The following is a 20837-nucleotide window of genomic DNA, read 5'->3' as shown; positions in this document are numbered from 1 at the left end:
TATCATTCCCTTCTCTATCACTTTTGCTGAATTTTGTCAAATGCCTTACTGAATCTATTGAGATGATCATGTGGTTTCTGTCCTTTTTTCTATTGATAAGGTGTATTACATTAATAGATTTCCAGATGTTACGTTTGAGCATCATTAAATATATTCACAGGCCATTTGTGTTTGTTCTTCTGTGAAGTACCATATTTTTTGCCCTTTTCTACTAGGTTGTTTGTCCTTTTTCTTACTGATTTGTAAGAATTCTTGATATAGGCTGAATATCAAGTGGTGCAAATATCTCTTCCAGTTTGCTGTTTGTTTTACTCTAAGTGAACAGTTGTTTCTATACATAAATGTTACAAAATTTCAACATTTTTTACTTTATGGTTTTTATTTTAGAAGATCCATTTAGGAAATTCTTCTCTTCTGGAGGTGTTAAATATATTCTCCTAAATTGTCCTGTAAAAATTTCCATTTACAGTTAGATCTCTCATTCATCTGGAATCCATTTTTATTTAAGGTGAGGTAGGAGCAGATGTCATATAATCCATATGGATACTCAATTGTTTTGGACACAATTAAAGCAATTCCTCAGATTGGCTCAGACATACCTTACCCAGGGGCCTGAGCTGATTGCTCTTGGAGAGCTCTTGATGCCACCATGGCTGCTGCCTCCTCTATAGCCCTTCCAGATGTCTTGACCTTCTCAAAAGAGCATGCCAGTTCTGGCATTGCCTTTACTGTACCTGTTGCTGTGGGAGCACTGGTGAATCTATCACCCAAGCCCAACTCAAATGAACCTGTAGAGTCTCAGGCTCCTCCTGCTGCTGCCCACTCTGGATGAAATCCAACACTACAAAAAGCATAAGATCTTAGTTTGAGGACCCCAGATGTGGCCCAAAGGAATCAAAGGATACAGCCTGAAGTTGTAGAATGGTTAATGTCCTGTGAAGCAAACTTTGACCTGTGAGGAATATGAGTGAAGAGAGAGCCAGCAGATCCATTCTCCTGTTTTCTCTCTGATGGACTGTTGGGAAGCAACTGCTTCTGAACAGCCTGTCTAGAAATCCAGTGTGACAGAGCCGGGAGCAACCAGCTCTGTTTCTTTGTGATGCTGTCACAAGCTCGGAAATGCAGTACTGTGGATCTGCTTCCCTTCTCCCCTGATGCACTTCCCTCCTCTGTCTCCTTTGCTGCCAGGGGAATAGACCTCCCAACAAAGCATTAGCCCTTACAGTTTGCCTGGGCTCTGTTTTCTCTCTGACCAGACTTGTTTTAGTCTTTCCTTTACTCACTGACCTGCAACGCCTACTGTATCATAAATCAAGTTTCCCTGTGTTCATTGGTTTCAGAACTGTATATTTTGTTTCATTGATCTATCTTTGTCAATGATACCCTTTCTTTATTATTATAGTTTATCATATGTCCCCAAAACTTATTCATTTTCAGGTGATTTGGGTCATGATAAATTATAAATTTGACACTCACCTGGATTCAGTTCATTAAAACTTTATCTAGGATTTTTGCAGCTACATTCACGAGTGGAAGAGACTGTGTGAGGATGGAATTACATGTTCCTTAAATGTTTGATAGAATCCAACTATAACTTTTATGGGATTGGTATTTTTTCAGGAAAAATTTTTAAATTATTGATTGAATTTTTTTTAATGGTTACAGATTACTTCTTATTTGGCTATACTGGAGTCAGTTTTGTAAGCTGCATTTTTCAGTTTTAATAAGTTGTGTTTTTCCAATTTATTGGTATGAAGTTAACAATTTTCTTTGATTTTCTCCCTATATATTATCTCCATAAAATTTGCAGTTGTTTCCTTTTTTATTCTTAATTGTGCTTATTTTAAATCCTTTTTTTTTTCTTGCCTAAACTAACCTGGAGTTTGCCAATTTTATTACATTTTTAAAGAATCAACTTTTTAACATTCTCAATTCTGTCTACTATATACTTTCCTATTTCATTAATATCTTTTTTATTCTTTTTTGTTCTTAATTGTGCTTATTTTGAATCCCTTTTTTTTCCCCCTTGCCTAAACTAGCCTGGAGCTTGCCAATTTTATTAGCATTTTTAAAATCAACTTTTTAACATTCTCAAGTCTGTCTACTATATGCTTTCCTATTTCATTAATATCGTCTAATTATTACTTCCTTTTCTACTTTTTTAGTTGATTCTATTTGTATTTTTAAGCTCTTAAGGTGCATTCTTAGCTCATTCAGTTTGAACTTTTCTACTTGTAAGCATTTACAGTTTTAAATTTCCTTCTAAGAAACACTGTTATCTCACAATTTTGGTAATATTTTCCTTAATTATTCAAGTCCAAATATTTTCTAAATATTTCCATTGAAATATTTTCTTGAGGTATAATTGTTTAGAAGTGTATTTATATATTTTTTATTGATATTTTAAATAATTTCATCAGAGGATGTGGTGGTATGACACCAAGCCTTTGAAATTCACTGAGGCTAGCCTTATGACCTAAAACAGACGATTTTCAAAAATACTCCTTGTGTGTATATGCATGCTTTAGCCAGCCAATGTTCTCCACATATTCATGAACTCAGGCTTCTAAATTTCGTTGCTCACATTTTCTGTATCCTCACTGATTCCTTATTTGCTTTTTGTATCACAGGTTTAGAATAGTAACTTCCTGGTAAACTGAAACTTTTTCATATAGTGATATACCTCCAATAATGAGCTGTCCTTAAAGTATATTTTATTTGACATTATTATAGTTAGACCATCTTTTTTTTGGTTAGTATTTGTCTAGTGTATCTTTTAACATTTTTGACTTTCAATCTTTCTATGCCCTAATGTTTTAGGTGTGCCTTTTATACACAGGAAATAGCTGGATTAAAAAAAAAAAATCTAGTTTATCTTTGTTTTCTCATTGGAGACATTAGACCTTTTAAGATATATTTTTATGACTAATGATATATTTGGTTTATTTTTACCATCTTGTTTTGTGTATACTATTTTTCTGAATTTTTTTCTCTTTTATTTCCCCTTTCCTTTCTTATTTTCCTTTTTTCATATTCTATTACCTCTACTTTTTAGAAATGTTACACATTCGATACCTGTTTTTTAGTGATTAACCTAGCCATTTGATCATGAATTCGTAAAGTCTAAAACAATGTCTTTAGTCTTTTCTCTAACAATACATGAATGTTAGAATGCTTTAACTGTTATCCCCCACTTGCCAGCTCATGTGCAGTTATTGTACAGTATTTTAACCTTTCCAGTTTTTCTTCAAATTAAACATTATTATGATTACTTTACCCACATGTAGATTAAAATCTTTGCTCAACATTCCTTCTTGCCTCTCATGCAATCCATTTAGGATCTCTTTCCTTCTTTCTGATATATATACTTTAGAATTTCTTTTATGAGGAACTATTCATGGCAACCTCTCCCAGTTTATGATTGCCTGAACTATGTCCTTATTTCACTCTCATTTTTTTTTTAAAGATAATTCCACTTTTAGGTGGATACTGATTTTTCTCTCAGAAATAAAATAATTCCAATATCTTTGGACTTCTGTTACTGCTCTTGAGACATTAGTTATGAGCCTACTTGTGGTTACTTTGTAGATAGTCTTTTCTTTCTACTACTTTTAAGATCTCTTTTTCTTCAGTGTTCTGCATTTTCATCAAGTTGTCTAATATATTTCTGATTTGATATTCATTCAGTTTCTTGAGAACTGATTTCTTTCAAAAGAACTGGAAAATTCCCAACCATTATCTCTCTCTCTCTCTCTCTTTTTTTCTTAAAGCTTCTTTATTGGATTAAATGTTATGTTCACTTGTTTGGCACATAATACTATACATGTACATATTGGTAACAGAATTATGGGCGAGGGAAATTAAGCAGAGGATGGAATAGTTTGGCTTTATGTCAACTAAGGATGAAGTATTATACATACTTTTATTCCATTTCTTTTTTTCCCCCTCAATTAAAATCATTTTTATTTTCCCCCTCAATTAAAATCATGTTTATTTGGTATGAAAAAAATTACAGAATACTGAACACAGGAACAATTTGCCAGTTGCACTAAGTAATTTTTGTTCAAATAGTAACTTTTTTGGTTACTATTTGCATGGAATACCTTTTTCCAACCTTTCACTTTTAATCTGGTTGTGTCCTTACATCTGAGGTGGGGTTTCTTGTAGACAACATATAGACTATTCATATTTTTTTGATCCATTCTATCAGTGTATGTCTTTTGATTGTGGACTTCAATCCATAACTATTCAGTATTTTTATTGTAAAGGCATTATTTACTTCATCCATTTTGTCCTTCAGCTTTCTGTTGTCATATCATTCTATTTCTGTCTTCTTATCCTTAAGTTTACCATTCCTAATAATTCTCATTTCTAAACTCTTCTCCAAATCTCTCGCCCTGAAGCACCCTCTTTACTATCTCTTGAAAATCTGGTATTTCGGTAACATTCTATCAGTTTTTGTTTATCTATGAAGACTTTGCACTCACCCTCATTTTTGAAGGACAGCTTTGCCAGATATAGAATTATTGGCTGACAGCTTTTCTCTTTCAATGCTTTAAATACATCAGATCACTATCGTCTCTCCTTCATGGTTTCTAATGAAAGATCAGCATTTAATCTTATTGAGTTTCCCTTGTATGTGATACTTTGCTTTTCTCTTGCTGCTTTCAGAATCCTCTTTTTACTTCTGATATTTGTCATTCTGCATAGTAGGTATCTCAGGGTAGGTCTATCTGAATTTATTCTGTTTGGGGTGTGCTGTCCTTTTTTGGATATTGATATTTATGTCCTTCATAAGGGTTGAGAAGTTTTTGGTCATTATTTCCTTAAAATACTCTTACTTTGTATCAGCACTGCTTTGGCAGATTAATACCATTCTTTTGGTTAGGCCATTTCTTCCTGTTTCTTAGTATGGCTTATAATTTTTTCCTGATGTTTAGGCATCTGAATATGTTGGTAAATTTACTCTGATGGCTTATTTCTTTCTCTTGCCTATTGTTTTTCTTCCCACAGCTTTTCTTTGATATTTGGTTCAACTTATTCTGTCTTTAAAATTGCCCAGTTTAAGTTTTCGAAATCAAGCCGGGGACTCACTAGTGGGGCGTACATTTTCTCCCAGGGGTTAGATACAGAGAGCAGTTTCTGTCCATGCAATTTCCAGATCAGCCAGCAGATGGTGCTAGTCAGTGCCCCTTTCCACTGAGGTGTTTCAGTCTCAGCTTTCCTGTGTACCTGTGTTGAATCTCCAATTTGGAGATTCAAAGCCATCTCTGCTGGCCAGATTCACTAAAGAAAAGCACCCTGACCTCCCTTCCCTTTTCCCTTGAAACAGCTGACAGGGAAGAAGATGTCTGTTCCCCTCTCAATTGGCTGCAGTGAGGTAGGTGTTTTACCCAAGCTTAATATCTTGGAGGTGGGGGAAGGGAGTTCTTCTGGGTGACAAGGGGGCTACTCACGTTTGCAGTTTCAGCTTTTTTGTCTCTCTGTCCCTCACCCTCCTGGGAGTTGTGTAGCACTGTCGTGGTCTGCTAATCTGCAAACCAGGTCCTCATACAGCTTTTGGCTCTTTTTCCATTGTTTTTGTGAGTGCATTCAGCTCTGCATGTTAGTCCGTCACCATCTTCCCATTAGCTCTTAAAATATAGTCTCTTCTTTCTCTATTAACATCATCTTCTGGAATTCCTACTAGACATATATTAAACCTTCTCAATTCATATTCCGTATTTTCTATTCTCTTCTCATATTTCTCATCTCTTTGCCTATCTTTACTATACTCTGGATAATATCTTCATATATGTATTCCAGTTCAAAATTTTATTTTCTGTTTTACTAATTTTAGCAATTTGATATTATTGATGAATTCCAAAAATAAATATTGGATTATGTTTGTAAACTTTTTCTTCTGGGCATATTAGATTAGAGGTTTACTTGGTTACTTAACCAGGTAAACCTCTTGTGTCAGTAGGGCATTGAGTCTCTGCCCCTTGGTGGGTGGGGACTCCCAACAAGGGGTGTGGTAGACAGAGTTGGAGGGTTTTTGATGTTGGAGTTTTGATGTTGGAGTTTGATGCTGAAACCTTAAGGTGGAGCCCCAGGAAGTAAGCACACAGAGGAAATAGAAGCAAGCCCCAGAAAGAGAGGAACCCTGAGCCCAGGAGAATGAAGCCTGAACTCTCATAGACATCAGCAGCCATCTTGCTCCAACACATGAAAATAGACTTTAGTGAGGGAAATAACTTATGCTTATGGCCTGGTATCTGCAAGCTCCTACCCCAAATAAATACCCTTCATAAAAGCCAATCAAGTGCTGGTATTTTGCATTAGCACCCCTTTGGCTGACCAATACACTAATTCTATATTTTAATCCAGCAATTTAAAAATTCAGTGATATATTTACTCTTCCTTTTTATATATTCAAGCTTTTCTATTATTTCTTTAAACATATCAAACATGGTTGTTGTATATTTTGCATTTGATAATTTCAATATCTAAGGTTTTATGGTCTGATTCTGCTGTCTCTTATTTTTGTTGGTCTTTGCTTCTTGATTTTGTTTGAGTAATGACATAAAAGAAATTATATTTGGTGCCTTATCATTTTACCTAGTCATAAGTTCCCTTTTGAATAACCACCCCTGCCCTGGGCTAAACCCACACCTAGTAAGGTGTGCATCTCCATATGGTCTGGAAGATAAGAGCCACCCTTAGCTTCTCCAATGGGCCCCTTGCTGCTTCTGCATCTTATAGTTTGAATTTGCCAATCCTCAGTATCCACAGGAAAGCCCTACCCCATCCCCTTTGGATCATGAGAAAGGCAAGAGCTCAGGACCCACATGCTTTCCTCCCCTGCCTCTCCAGAGACCCTGGCAGCAGCGTAGGTTAGATAAGCCCCAGCCCCAACTCAGCCCTCTTCTCCCCACTCCCCCTCCAGGGCCTTTGATCTAACAAAACTGTTCTTTCATTCCTTGTTTTTTTTAAAAAAAGATTTATTTATTTATTTATTTATCTCCCTCCCCCCACCCCAGTTGTCTGTTCTCTGTGTCTATTTGATACGTGTTCTTCTTTGTCCGCTTCTGTTGTAGTCAGTGGCACAGGAATCTGTGTCTCTTTTTGTTGCGTCATCTTGTTGTGTCAGCTGTCTATATGTGCGGCCCCATTCCTGGGCAGGCTGAACTTTGTTTTGCACTGGGCGGCTCTCCTTACGGGGCACACTCCTTGCAGGTGGGGCTCCTCTACGAGGGGGACACCCCTGCATGGCACACACTTTTTGCGCACATCAGCACTGCGCATGGGCCAGCTGCACATGTGTCAAGGAGGCCAGGGGTTTGACCCGTGGACCTCACATGTGGTAGACAGACCCCCTAACCACTGGGCCAAGTCCGCTTCCCTCATTCATTCTTGATTAGCTGGCTATCTGTGTTTACACCTCATCATCACCCCCAAGAACTTTCACATAAAGTCTCAAACAATTTGCATTTGGGGTTATTGATTGTGAAGTGATTTGTCTATGCTGAACTCTTTGAGACTTCTGTTGAATGATTTGTGTTTGTTTCTGCTAATTACTTGAGGCACCAAAAATGGGCATTGCTTCAAATGAAATTTTCCACTTGAGGTTTTTTAGGACAAACAGTTTTCATTAATTATGACTGCAGACCTACTTAACTATTGTCTTATAGTTTCTAATAATCAGTAATCCTCCAGCCCTCAACACCAAGATGTAAATTGTCTTGTTTCCTTGCTACTTTCTGCTGATCACTGGATTTATTGCTTATTCATTCTTTCACTGAGGAGTAATTCTTAGGGGACCCAAAGTTATGCAGGAGTCTCCTTTTAGACTCCCCACCTTTTAGACTTGCCCCCACCCTGCCTGCCAAAGCTATCAAAGTAGAAGCTCAAGTTCTCCAGAGTTTGACAGAATCCCACTGGGCAAAATTTAGCCTTGTTTATCTCCCCCGGATTTCTGCTTTCACATCATTTTCAGGCATTGTGAGATCCTTCTTCCTGTAAAAGAATAGCAATGAACTTTAAAAGACCATTTTCATATTTTACCTGGCATTTTAATTATTTTAATTGGAGAGGCATTTCGTATATCTAATTTGCCCTGTTGCTTTTGATGGAAGAAACACTTTTCTTCTTAATTTGCATTAGTTACCAACATTTAAAAATAAGAGGATTTCCATGTCAATATGGATTTTTCAGCTTGATTTGAAAAATCAAAATATCCTGCAATGCTGGGCTCTCATTTCCCCATGGAGCTGAAGCTAAGGAGAGGCTGGTATCCATTGACAGGGTTTACACTCTCCAATTTGTCACAGTACAAATAGTCTCTTAAACTCAGCAGATTTTGCTCGTTTATCTGTCTGCAGGCATTTGACTTTGTGATCCATACAATTAAAGAGAGTGGTCTGCATCCAAACAACCTGGATTTGATTCTCAGTGCAGCCACTGCTAGCTATATAAACTCAAGGTACTATAGAGTGATTGGCTCTGATTTATCAGCCATCATCACTTGGGAATTCTTGCCAAGTGATAAACTCTAACTTCTGAATCTTATGTAAATGCAAAGAAATTTTTACAAATATTAGATTGATAAAATTGGCATACTGATACAGTTTGTAAGTATGTAACTAATCATACATTAGTTTCTTATTTGCAATTATATTTTCTGTTTTAGAATCAGTTAATGCTTTTTATATTCTCAAACATTTCTGAACACAGTGTCTATATGACCCTAGAAACAAGGATTAATAGCAACACTTTAGTTCCCAAGAAACTTTTATCTTGGTTCCATTCCAGACATGATCCTGGGAAGTACCTAGGTCCAATTCACTCTTCTCTTTATCTATGGATGACAGGATGAAAGAATATAGTTACTTTATTAATTGTTGTTCATAATACCTGTGTGGAGTCAAAGCATTTATTCCTTTTATTAAATAAGGACTTATCACTGGTAATTTTATACATTTTAATTGATTAATAAATGGTAATGTACAATTAATATTCCTTTACTAACTTATTTATTGGAAAATTCCAGGATCCTTTTCTTCCAATATTTGTTAAATTTGTTTTATTTTGTCGAGGTTAATATATCTAGCAAAAAATGTTATAATTTTCCTGTGTCCCATGCTTTTTGTTTACTTTCAGTGTCATGACTGGCCCTTGTGAACTCATGATTTGGCTTCCTGAACTCGAAAGGTGAAGTGGCAGAGCACTGTGACCTTTTGTCAACATATTCTGGAGTAACAGCTCCAGAAGGGCAATTCTAAACATTTACTTCACATCTCCAGATCCTCTACTCCAGCTCAGATACCCTCTACCTACTATTCCTGTATTGTCGTTTTTCCCTAAATATTTTTAAAAGAAATATCTCACTTTATACTCAAGATTCTTGAGGTTTCAGAAAACATATACAAAAAAGAACTTTCCATTTATTGTAGTTGTCTGTCATATGAATTTAAATCACAGGAGGATAACAACAGAAACATAGGTCCAGTTGGGGAAAAAAGATCAGAATTAAGAAAAAATGTCCAGGTAAACAACTAGGGCATCAATGACTCCCATCTCTGATTTTAGTTTCAACTCCATTTAGTTAATTTGCAAATAATTTTCACAAGTGATAAATATATAATGTAAATGAATAAGACTACTTAGATAGACATTATCTTTCTAATAAGTCTGTCATTTGTCTTGAAAGTTATAATGGATTTTTAAAAATTTAAAACTCAGTTTACCCTGAAAAAAAAAAAAGAACAATCTAGTGGTATATAAAATGTAAAGAGTAGATAGTAAGGAGTAGATAGTAGGCTATTAGCTTGAAAAATTAAATGATCTCCAACATTTAAGACTTAACTGAAGGATAATTTCATGGAGACATTCATGAGCAAGTTGCCAGTTCAGTCAGTAGAGTCATTACAGTGGAAAAAGTAATGAAAGAGTAGTGGTTGGGGAATCTAGAAGAGGAGAAGTCAAAGTGACCCTTGAGTTTGCAGACCTTTAAAAAGGAGAGGTTACCCTAACTTGGCAGCATTAATATTTTGGTCCATCAGGTGGATACATCCCTATAATAAAGAAGGGTGGGTCAGCATTCAAAAAGAGCAATCAACAGCTTTATTCTGATTGTACCCACCAAACAACCATCTGATCTAATCTTGTTTTTGCAAACAAGTCCTCCCACTGAAAAGAGCATACAGCGAACATGCTAGAAATTCTCAGCTTGGCCTTCACTCGTCTTTTGGCTGGAGAGGTTGGAAAGCTAAAAATTACCTCTCAGAGACTCCTTTTCATTTATGATTCTCTATGCAAATTAGGATTAAATCAAATGAGATACACTCCTGCAAGATTTAGAGGCTGAAGTGAATGAGGTTTTGCTGCAGTGGTGTCCCAGTGGCCATCCTCTAGCTTCCTCAATATTCTGAGGCAGTTGAGGAGACAATATCTTGCTTCAGGCATTTCAGCATGGCTCCTAACAAAAAAGAAATACCTCCCTGTCAGTTATGAATATGTTACAGGAGTCATTCCAGGAAACAGCCTAAAACCTGCTCCTTCAGCACTCCAACAATTTTTTAACCAACCATTTGTTTTGGGTACTAAATCCCTTTCTCATTAAGAAAATGCAAATCAAAACTGCAATGACATATCACTTCATGCCCACTACGATGGTTAAAATTTTTAAAAGACAATAACAACTGTTGGTGAGTATATAGATAAATTAGAATCTTCAGAAACTGCTGGTGGGATAATAAAATGGTGTAGCCACTGTAGAAAACAATCTGGAAATTTCTCAAAATGTCAAACATAAAGTAACCAGCAATTCCAGTCCTAGGCATATATCACAAAATTGAAAACATATGTCCACATAGAAACATATGTGTGGATGTTCTCAGCAGCATTATTCACAATTGCCAAAAGTAAAAATGCCCCAAGTGTCCATTAATTGCTGAATGGATAAACAAAATATCTTATATCCATACACACTGGAATATTCACATACATTGGAATATTATTCAGCCATAAAAAGGAATCGAGTATTGATATATGCCACAACATGGTTTAGATTTGTAAATATTATGCTAAGTAAAAGTAGAAAGTTTCAAAAGGCCACATACTTTTTTTATTCCATTTATATGAAATGTTCAGAGCACAAATCCGTAGAAACAGAAAGTAGATTAGTGGTTGCCAGAGACTGCAGGGGAGGACGAATAGAGAGTAACTGCTAATGGGTATGGGGTTTCTTTTTGGGATGAGGAAAATACTCTGAAATTAAATAGCGGTCATAGTTGTACAACTCTGTGAGAATTGTACACTTTAAATGGGTGCATTTATGTTATGTGAATTATTTTTCAACAAACTGCTATTGAAAATCCTTTTCTGTTTAAAATACTTAAAATGCTTTATATTTCTGCACTGAACAGTGACTGAAGATGACTACTTTAAACCACTTGAAATGGATTTTTCTCAATGTAAAGGAACAAATCATTACTCTAGTTTATCAAGAATTTTTTTATCAATTTAGTTTACATGAATTAGTTCCTCAAAGTCTTTATAAAAGGACTAAAACAACGTTCTATAATTGTAAAAGGCAAAGACCAAACTATGGCATCCCACGAAGGTGCTGCAATCTGTAGTATGCAATTTTAAAAATCAGACAACCCCATCCTTTACTATACAATAAAAGTGAATTACAGGGAAGCAGATTTGGCCCAATGGATAGGGCATCTGTCTACCACATGGGAGGTGCAAGGTCAAACTCAGGGCCTCCTGACCTGTGTGATGAGCTGGCCCATGTGCAGCACTGATGTGCGCAATGAGTGCTGTGCCACATAGGGGAGCCCCACGCGCAAGGAATGCACCCCATTAAGGAGAGCCACCTAGCGTGAAAAAAGTGCAGCCTGCCCAGGAATGGCACCGCACACAGAGAGCTGACGCAGCAAGGTGACACAATGAAAATGAGACACAGATTCCAGGTGCCACTGACACAAGCGGACACAGAAGAACACACAGCAAATGGACACAAAGAGCAGACAGTGGGGGGGAGGGGAGGGTGGGGAAGGGGAGAGAAGTAAATACAAAATAAATCTTTAAAAAAAAAATGAATTACAAAGTTCTGAACTCAGCAATATAGTGGATTAACCAGTTTGAAAAACCTCCAGGTACATAACTTCTGGATGAAATACAATAATCTTCTTAATGCATAGCTGATTTCAAAGGAAAATAAAGACAAATTTTAGAAGAAAGAGAAGACACTGAAAACTAGGGCTATAAGAGGGTACTGAAGCATTCATTGCCCTGGGAACATTTGCAAACTGGTAAACAAAGAGCTTAAGCTTTAAAAAGTCACACACAAGTTTTGAGTAGAAGAGAGACAGGGAGACGAGGTTTTGAACTTTTCCATGACTACTAAATTGCTGAAATATCTGTAAGAAGTTAGAAAATCTACCATCAAACAAAGGGAGAAAGAATGGAGGAATATTTTTTCTGAATGGGTTCTCATGGATAGATGGGGTTCCCCAAAGTCCTCATCTCATTGACTTCTCTTCATATGGGGTTTAATTTATGTACTTGAGAGGTAGTATATGTTAGAGGTTTCTCCCTTACAAGGTTTATAATTAAATGATCACAAGGTTTACAAGAGTTAAGAAACAGTGACTTGAATTCCTGTGACATAGAACAGCCCCTATCCAGAGCCTATGTGTTCAGACACAGCTCATTCCTTCACAAGAATAGACAAAGGAGCCCCATGACACCACCAACCCCTCCCACATCCCTAGAATTCACTACCCCTAGCCCACAACCCCCTAGCAATCCTTACTGGCCCTCAGGTCTTACCCAAGCCCCAATTCCCTCCCACTGACTAAACATTTTCCCGCCTATAGATGTACTATATAAATTCATGATTGCCTCTGCCAGAGGCAGTCTGAAGTCTATTCTTCAGACCCCCTCCATTGGGAGAGCTTCCCAATAAACTTCCTGCCTGCAATCATGTCCCAGTGAGCACCATTTTTTTCTCTAACACTATAAATGCCAAGAACAAAATGAATATAAAAGATGGCCATGGGCTAATAATTTCTCTGAGATGACTGAAAATAGGAAATGCAAAACCTCTCTGAAGGCATATATCCTCAATTCAGACCCATAAAATTCCCATTGAAAAAGCCATGCTAAATATAACTTCAGAAATTTAAGGCAGAATAAAGTAACTACAAACAAAAAACATGGAAAACAAGCTGTATGTGAGAAACAGAAAACAAGCTGAGACTCTCAAGATATTCATATAATGTAACAATAGGACACAGACTACTAAGAATTTTACTTCAAATAATTAAAGGAAAATGGGGAAGCAGACTTGGCCCAATGGATAGGGCATCCACTTACTACATGGGAGGTCCGCAGTTCAAATCCCGGACCTCCTTGACCCATGTGGAGCTGGTCTATGTGCAGTGCTGATGCACGCAAGGAGTGCCCTGCCCTGGAGGGGTGTCCCCCCTGCAGGGGTGTCCCCGCGTAGGGGAGCCCCACATGCAAGGAGTGCACCCCATAAGGAGAGCCGCCCAGTGAGCCTGCCCAGGAATGGTGCCACACACGTGGAGAGCTGACACAACAAGATGATGCAACAAAAAGAAACATAGATTCCTGGTGCCGCTGATAAGGATAGAAGTGGTCACAGAAGAACACGCAGCTAATGGACAAAGAGAGCAGACAACTGGCCGGGGGCGGGGAGTAAGGGGAGAGAAATAAATAAAAATAAATCTTTTAAAAAAAAAGGAAAATGGAATTGGAAAAGATGAATAAGAACAAGGTCACAATGAATTTAAAAAGTACTAGACAACATTTCCAGATATGATATTTATAATCATTAAAATTAAAAATCACTTGGAAAAATCACAATAAAAGATCATTGAGAACTTCTGGGAAGATGGCAGACTAGAAAGACATGGTACTCTCTTTTCTCCCAGAAAAATAGCTAAAGGACAGGCAGAAATGGCCTGAAAAAAATCTTGTAGAGATTAGAATACCAGGGGAAGGCTGGATATGGCGCAGAGGAGAGAGACGCAAAGGGATAGAATAATGATGGCAAAATTGTGAGTTAAAAGATGCAGCTGCAAATGCCAGCATTGTATCCCACCCTATAGACGTTTTTGAATTCTCAGCCTTAGAACCCAGCAGCTACAGACAAAGGAGGCCCCAAGAATCCACCACCCCAGGAAAGGGGGGAGAGAGGGACACAACCTAAGGCTGACTCAGCCTTTGACCCACAAATTTAGTCTGCTTTGTCCCAGGCTAGGTGGGACGACACCATTGTTTGCCTTGGGAACAAGGAAGGGACTAAAGAGATCCAGCCCTTTCAATATCCCTCTCTACCCACTGTGACTGGTTGTTAAGGACACAGAGGAGTGTGAAACTATTTCCTTCCCAGGAAAAGGGAGGGGACTACCAGCAGAGGTTGGAGAACTGACTCTAAGAAAGTTTGAATTACAAGGCTCTTAGTCTCCAGGTGGGAACCTCTGTCAGATTGATCCAGTCAGTGTTGCAGCTAAGACACTCTGACTAGGCATTGAATTGAGAAAGCTGCCAAAGAGAGCCAACTACTAGCAAACCAAGAAAGCGCATGTGAGAAGATTAAAAATAAATAGGAGAAGCTTCTTCCTGCCTTTATAGCCTCATTCCCCAAGGGCTTAGGAACTGAGTCTGCAACCCATTACTGGGTCCAGAGCACAGTTTTGAGCAACTAACAAGGACAATCCTAATGATCCAGGTCGAACCAAGAATCAAAGAGCAGCAGTGGCATACAGCCTCCCACCACTAAATCCTTATGGAAGAGAGAGAAATTGAGCATCTGAGTAAACTACCATCCTAATCAGATGCCTAGACATCAGCAAAAAAATTATGAGCCATACTAAGAAAATGGAAGGCACAACCCAAGAAAAGAAATATATTAAAGCTCCAGAAGAGACACAGGATTTGAACTAATTAGAGAACTAATTAATGAGATTTGAACTAATTAGAGAACTAACTAATGAGATGCACACAAATTTCCAAAATCAAATTAATGAGCTGAAAGACAATATGGTTAAAGAGATAAATGACATCAAGAAGACACTGAGTGAGCACAAAGAAGAATTTGAAATCCTGAATAGAAAAGTAACGGAGGTCATGGGAATGAAAGAACAGTAGGTATCAATTTTTCCCTTCAGTTTTGCCAGAGTATTGTATTTTGGGGCACCCTGGTTAGATGCATAGATGTTTATGACTGTTAATTCTTCCTGGTAGATTGTCCCTTTTACTAATATATAATGGCGTTCTCTATCACTTTTAACTTTTTACATTTAAAGTCTGTTTTGTCTGATATTAATATAGCCATCCCTGTTTTTTTTTATGGTAACTATTTGCATGGAGTATCTTTTTTCAGCCTTTCACTTTTAGTCAGTTTGTATCCCTGGGTCTAAAGTGAATCTCTTGTAGACAGCATACCACTCACATCAGTAAGTAGAACAACTAGGCAGAAGATCAACAAGGAAACAGAGAACTTGAGCAATATGCTAAATGGGCTAGCCTAACAGACATATTCAGAATGTTGTACCAAAACTCAGCAGGTTATACATTCTTCTCAAGTGCCCATGGATCTTTCTCCAGGATAGGTCACAATGCAGATCTCAATAAATATAAAATGGTTGAAATTATACAAAGTACATTCTCAGATCATAATGGAAAGAAAATAGAAGTCAATAATAGACAGGAAAGAGGAAAATTCACAAATGTGTGGAGGATGAACAACATTCCTAATAATCAGTGGTTCAAAGAAGAAATTGCAAGTGAAATTAGGAAATGTATTGAGATAAGTGAAAATGAGAACACAACTTAACAAAACTTATGGGGGAAGTGGGCATAGCTCACTGGTTGAGCACTTGCTTCCCATGTATGAGGTCCTGGGTTCAATTCCCAGAACATCCTTTTAAAAATTAAACAAGCAAACAAAAAAAAAACATATGGGATACAACAAAGGCAGTCTTGAGAGGGAAATTCATAGCCCTAAACACTTATATTAAAAAAGAAGAAAAAATTAAAATCAAAAATCTAAATAAACAACTGGAGAAACTAGGAAAAAAAAAAAAAAAAAAAAAGAACAGCAAACCATTCCCAAAGCAAGGAAAAGGAAAGAAATAATAAAGATTATAGCAGAAACAAATGAAATTGAGAACAACAACAAAAAAAAAAATAGAGAAAATCGACAAAGCCAAAAGATGTTTCTTTGAGAAGATCAATAAAATTGACAAACCCCTAGATAGACTAATAAAGAAAAAAGAGAGAAGAGGCAAATAAATACATTCAGAAACAAAAGGGGCAGACTTAAGACTAACCCCACAGAAATAAAAAGGGTCATAAGAGGACCTTATGAGAAACATATCTAATATGCCAACAAATTAGACTACCTAAATGAAATGGGAAAATTCCTAGAAATGCACAAATAACTTACAGTGATGCTACAAGAAATACAAGAACTTAACAAACCAATCACATTTAAAGAGATTGAATCCCTCATCAAAAATCTCCCAACAAAGAAAATTCCAGGACCAGATGGCTTCACAAGTGAATTCTGTGAAGCATTTCAAGAAGAGTTAACACAAACCCTGTTTAAACTCTTCCAAAACATTGAAGAGGAGGGAAAATTACTTAATACATTTTATGAAGCCTACATCACCCTAATACCAAAGTCAGATAAAGACACTACAAGAAAAGAAAATTACAGACCAATCTCTAATGAGCGTAGATGCAAACATTCTGAAGAAAATACTTGCAAATCAAATCCAACAGCAAATTGAAAGAATAATACATCATGACCAAGTGGGATTTCTTCCTGGTATGCAAGGATGGTTCAACATAAGAAAATCAATTAATGTAATACACAACACCAACAAATTGAAGGAAAGAAACACATGATCATCTCAACTGATGCAAAAAAGTCATTCAACAAAGTCTAAAATAATTTCTTAATAAAAACAATTCAAAAGATAGGAATAAAAGGAAAATTCCTTAATATGATAAGCATAGATGAAAAACCCTCCAGCCAACATTGCACTCAATGGGGAGAGGTTGAAAGCTTCCCTCTAAGATCGGGAACAAGACAAGGATTCCTGTTGTCACCATTGTTATTCGATATACTAGAAGTTCTAGCTACAGCAATTAGACAAGGGGGAAAAAAGGGCATCCAAGTAGGAAAAGAGGAAGTAAAATGCTCACTATTTGTGGATAACAAGATCCTATATTGAGAAAATTCTGAAATGTCTATGACAAAGCTGCTTGAGATACTGAGTTCAGTAAAGTGGCAGGATACAAAATTAACATGCAAAAATTTGTAATGTTTCTGTACGCTAGTATTGAACAACCTGAGGAAGAAATCAGGGAAAAAACTCCATTTACAATAGCAACAAAAATACTAGCAACAAAATACTCAAATACCTAGGAATCAATTTAACCAAAGAAATACAGGACCTATATGCTGAAAAATAGAAAACAATACTAAAGGAAATCAATGAAGACCTAAACAAATGGAAAGACATTCCGTGTTCATGGATTGGAAGTCTAAATGTCTTGAAGATGTCAATCCTACCCAAACTGATTTATTGATTCAATGCAATACCAATCAAAACTCCAACAGCCTATTTTACAGAAATAGAAAAGGCAATTACCAAATTCATTTGGAAGGGAAAGTGCACTCAAATAGCCAAAACCATTCTAAAAAAGAAGAATGACGTGGGAGGAATTTCACTGTCTGACCTTGAAACATTACAAAGCTACAGTGGTCAAAACAGCATGATATTAGCATAAAGATAGACACATCCATCAGTGAAATAGAATTGATAATCCAGAATAAACCCTCACCTCTAAAGCCAACTGTTTTTTGATAAGCCTACCTAGTCATGTTAACAGAACAAAGAGTCTCTTTGAGAAATGGTGCTGGGAGAACTGGTTATCCATAACCAAAAGAATGAAGGAGGACCTCTATCTCACTCCCCATATAAGAGTCAACTCAAAATGAATCAAAGACCTAAATATAAAAGTCTGGACCATAAAACTACCAGAAGAAAAAGTAGAGAAACATCTTAAAAACCTGTGGTAGGTGGTGGTTTCTTGGACCTTACACCCATAGCACGCACAATGAATGAAAAAATAGATAAATGGAACCTGCTCAAAATTAAACACTTTTGCACCTCACAGGACTTTGTCAAAAGGTGAAAAGGCTGCTGATTCAATGGGAGAAAATATTTGGAAATCACATGCCCAATAAGGGTTTAATATCCATGATATAAAAAGAGATGCTGCGACTCAACAATAAAAAGACAAACAACTGGATTAAAAAATGGGCAAAATATTTCAATAGACATTTGTCCAAAAAAGAAATACAAATGGCAAAAAAAAAAAACACATGAAAAAATGTTGAACATCACTAGTGTTTAAGGAAATGTGAATCAAAACTACAATGAGGTATCATTTCACATCTATCAGAGTGATGACTATTAAAAAGATAGAGCACAATTAGTGTTGGAGAGGATGTGGAGAGATAGGAACACTTATTCACTGTTGGTGGGAATGTAGAATGGTACAGTTACTGTGGAGGACCGTTTGGCAGTTCCTAAAGAAGATGAAAATAGATTTGCCATGTGACTACTGGGTATATACCCAGAACTGAGAGTAGTGACATGAACAGACATCTGCACACTGATGTTCACTGAGACATTATTCACGATTGCCAAAAGTTGCCAGGTGTCCATCAACTGATAAATGGATAAAGAAACTGTGGTGCTTTCATACAATGGAATATTATGCAACTAAGAAGAAATGAAGTTGTAAAGTATATGACAACATGGATTAACCTGGAGGACATTATGTTAAGTGAAGCAAACCAGACACAAAAGGACAAATACTGTAAGATTGTGTTACTGTGAACTAAATATATTGTGTGATCTCATGGAGTTAATAACCATAAAATAAAATGAAGTTAGAGATTAAAAAGCTTAGGGTTAAGTTATGCAGAATTGATAAAAAAGGGTGTGTGTCAATCTTTGGAAATGAATGGAAATGGTGAAAGCCCAACATTATGTTTGTAACTAGCAGTACTGCTATGTGGGTATGAAAGTGGTTTAAAGGGAAAGTATAAGGTCATGTATATTTCAAAAGAAAAGCTAAAAAATGTAAATGTACATGGATCTGTGTAGCATAGTAAAACCACTTGTGAAATATGAATATGGGTAAAATTACATTATAAGACTGCTTTTCTTTGAGGCTGAACAAATGTATGTTACTACTATAAGATGTTAATATCAGACCAAAAAAAAAAAAAAAAGCATTGTGCTAAGTGAAAGAGAGCAGACATAAAGTGCTACATATTGTACCACCCCATTTATGTAAAATGTAAATATAAATCAATTTTTAAAGATGAAATTAAATTAGTAGTTATGTAGGGCTGTGGAAGGACTGCTAAGGGATGTGGAGTTTTTCTTTTTTAGAGTGATGAAATTGTTCTAAAATTTTTTGTGGTCATGAATGCACAGAATTGTAACTATAATAAAATTGATTATACACTTTTGATAGATCATATGGTAGGTGACTATATCTCAACAAAACTGCTGAATAAATAAATAAATATAGAAAATAACCAGAAATAGCTGCTACGTACAGCAGGGGCAGCATAGAGAGATTGAAAGGTGAAGAATTTTCTAGTTTGTTTGCTTGTCTGTTTTTTATTATTATTATTTATTGAAATAATGAAACCAATCTAATAATGATTGAAGGGATGAATGCACAACTATGTGATTATACCAAATACCATTGACTGTACACTTTGGATGAATTGCATGCTTTATTAATATGTGTCAATAAAATTGATTTGTTTTTTAAAAAAAGTCATTGACTGTCTAAAGCAAAAATACTAATGATGTGTCATTGGGTTTTTATAACAAATGTAGAAGTTTGAAAATGATAGAAAGAAGGAAATGGAAGCATATTATGTAAGGTTGTATTTTTTTAGATTTATCTATCTATCTATCTATCCATTCCCCCCCCCCTCCTTATTTTGCACTCGCTCTCTGCTTTCTGTCTCCATTTGCTGTGTGTTCTTCTGTGTCTACTTATCTTCTCTTTAGGTGGCACTGGGAACCAATCCTGGGACCTTCTGGAGTGGGAGAGAGGTGCTGAACCTCTTGTGCCACCTTAGCTCCCTGGTCTACTGCATCTCTTATTGTCTTTCCTCTGTGTCTCTTTTTGTTGCATCATCTTCCTGTGTGAGCTCTTTGCATGGGCCAGCACTCTTGCATGGGCCAGCACTCCTGTGTGGGCCAGCACACCATGAGGTCAGCATTCAGCGTGGGCCAACACTCCACATGGGCAAGCACTCTGTGTGGGCCAGCTCTCTGCTCAGGCCAGGTTGCCTTTACCAGGAGGCCCTGGGAATTGAAATCTTGGCCTCCTATATCATAGATGGGAGCCCAATCACTTGAGCCACATCTGCTTCCCTTATTAGAAGGTTTTTATACCGTACTTAAAGTGTTATTATTTGAAGATATGCTTTGATAAGTTAAAAATGTATACTATAAATTTTAGGGCAACCACTAAAAAATTAAAAAGAAGTAAAACTGAGAAGTCAAGAGTACTAATAAAATGGCATCATAGCCCTACAAAATTAATTTTAAAATGAACAGGAAAAAAGGAAAAGGAGAACTAAAGACAAATGAGTTAAATAGAAAACAACTAGTAGAATGATAGATTTAACTCCATATAAGTCAATATTACATTAAATATAAATGGTCTAAAAAAAGCAATTAAAACAGACATTGTCAAATTAGATA

General features: G+C 36.5%; 1 long non-coding RNA gene across 1 annotated transcript; it reads left to right on the top strand.

The window, feature by feature from the left end:
* Window positions 1-5217: 5217 nt before the first annotated feature.
* Window positions 5218-16125, top strand: LOC139439995 (uncharacterized). Its single transcript, XR_011650084.1, has 2 exons — window positions 5218-5380; window positions 9142-16125. It is a non-coding gene; the product is annotated as an uncharacterized lncRNA (long non-coding RNA).
* The last annotated feature ends 4712 nt before the right edge of the window (window positions 16126-20837 follow it).

The sequence above is a fragment of the Dasypus novemcinctus genome, chromosome 11, assembly GCF_030445035.2.
Source record: "Dasypus novemcinctus isolate mDasNov1 chromosome 11, mDasNov1.1.hap2, whole genome shotgun sequence".
NCBI classification, from domain to species: Eukaryota; Metazoa; Chordata; class Mammalia; order Cingulata; family Dasypodidae; genus Dasypus; species Dasypus novemcinctus.
This window is presented reverse-complemented; position numbering and strand designations above follow the sequence as displayed.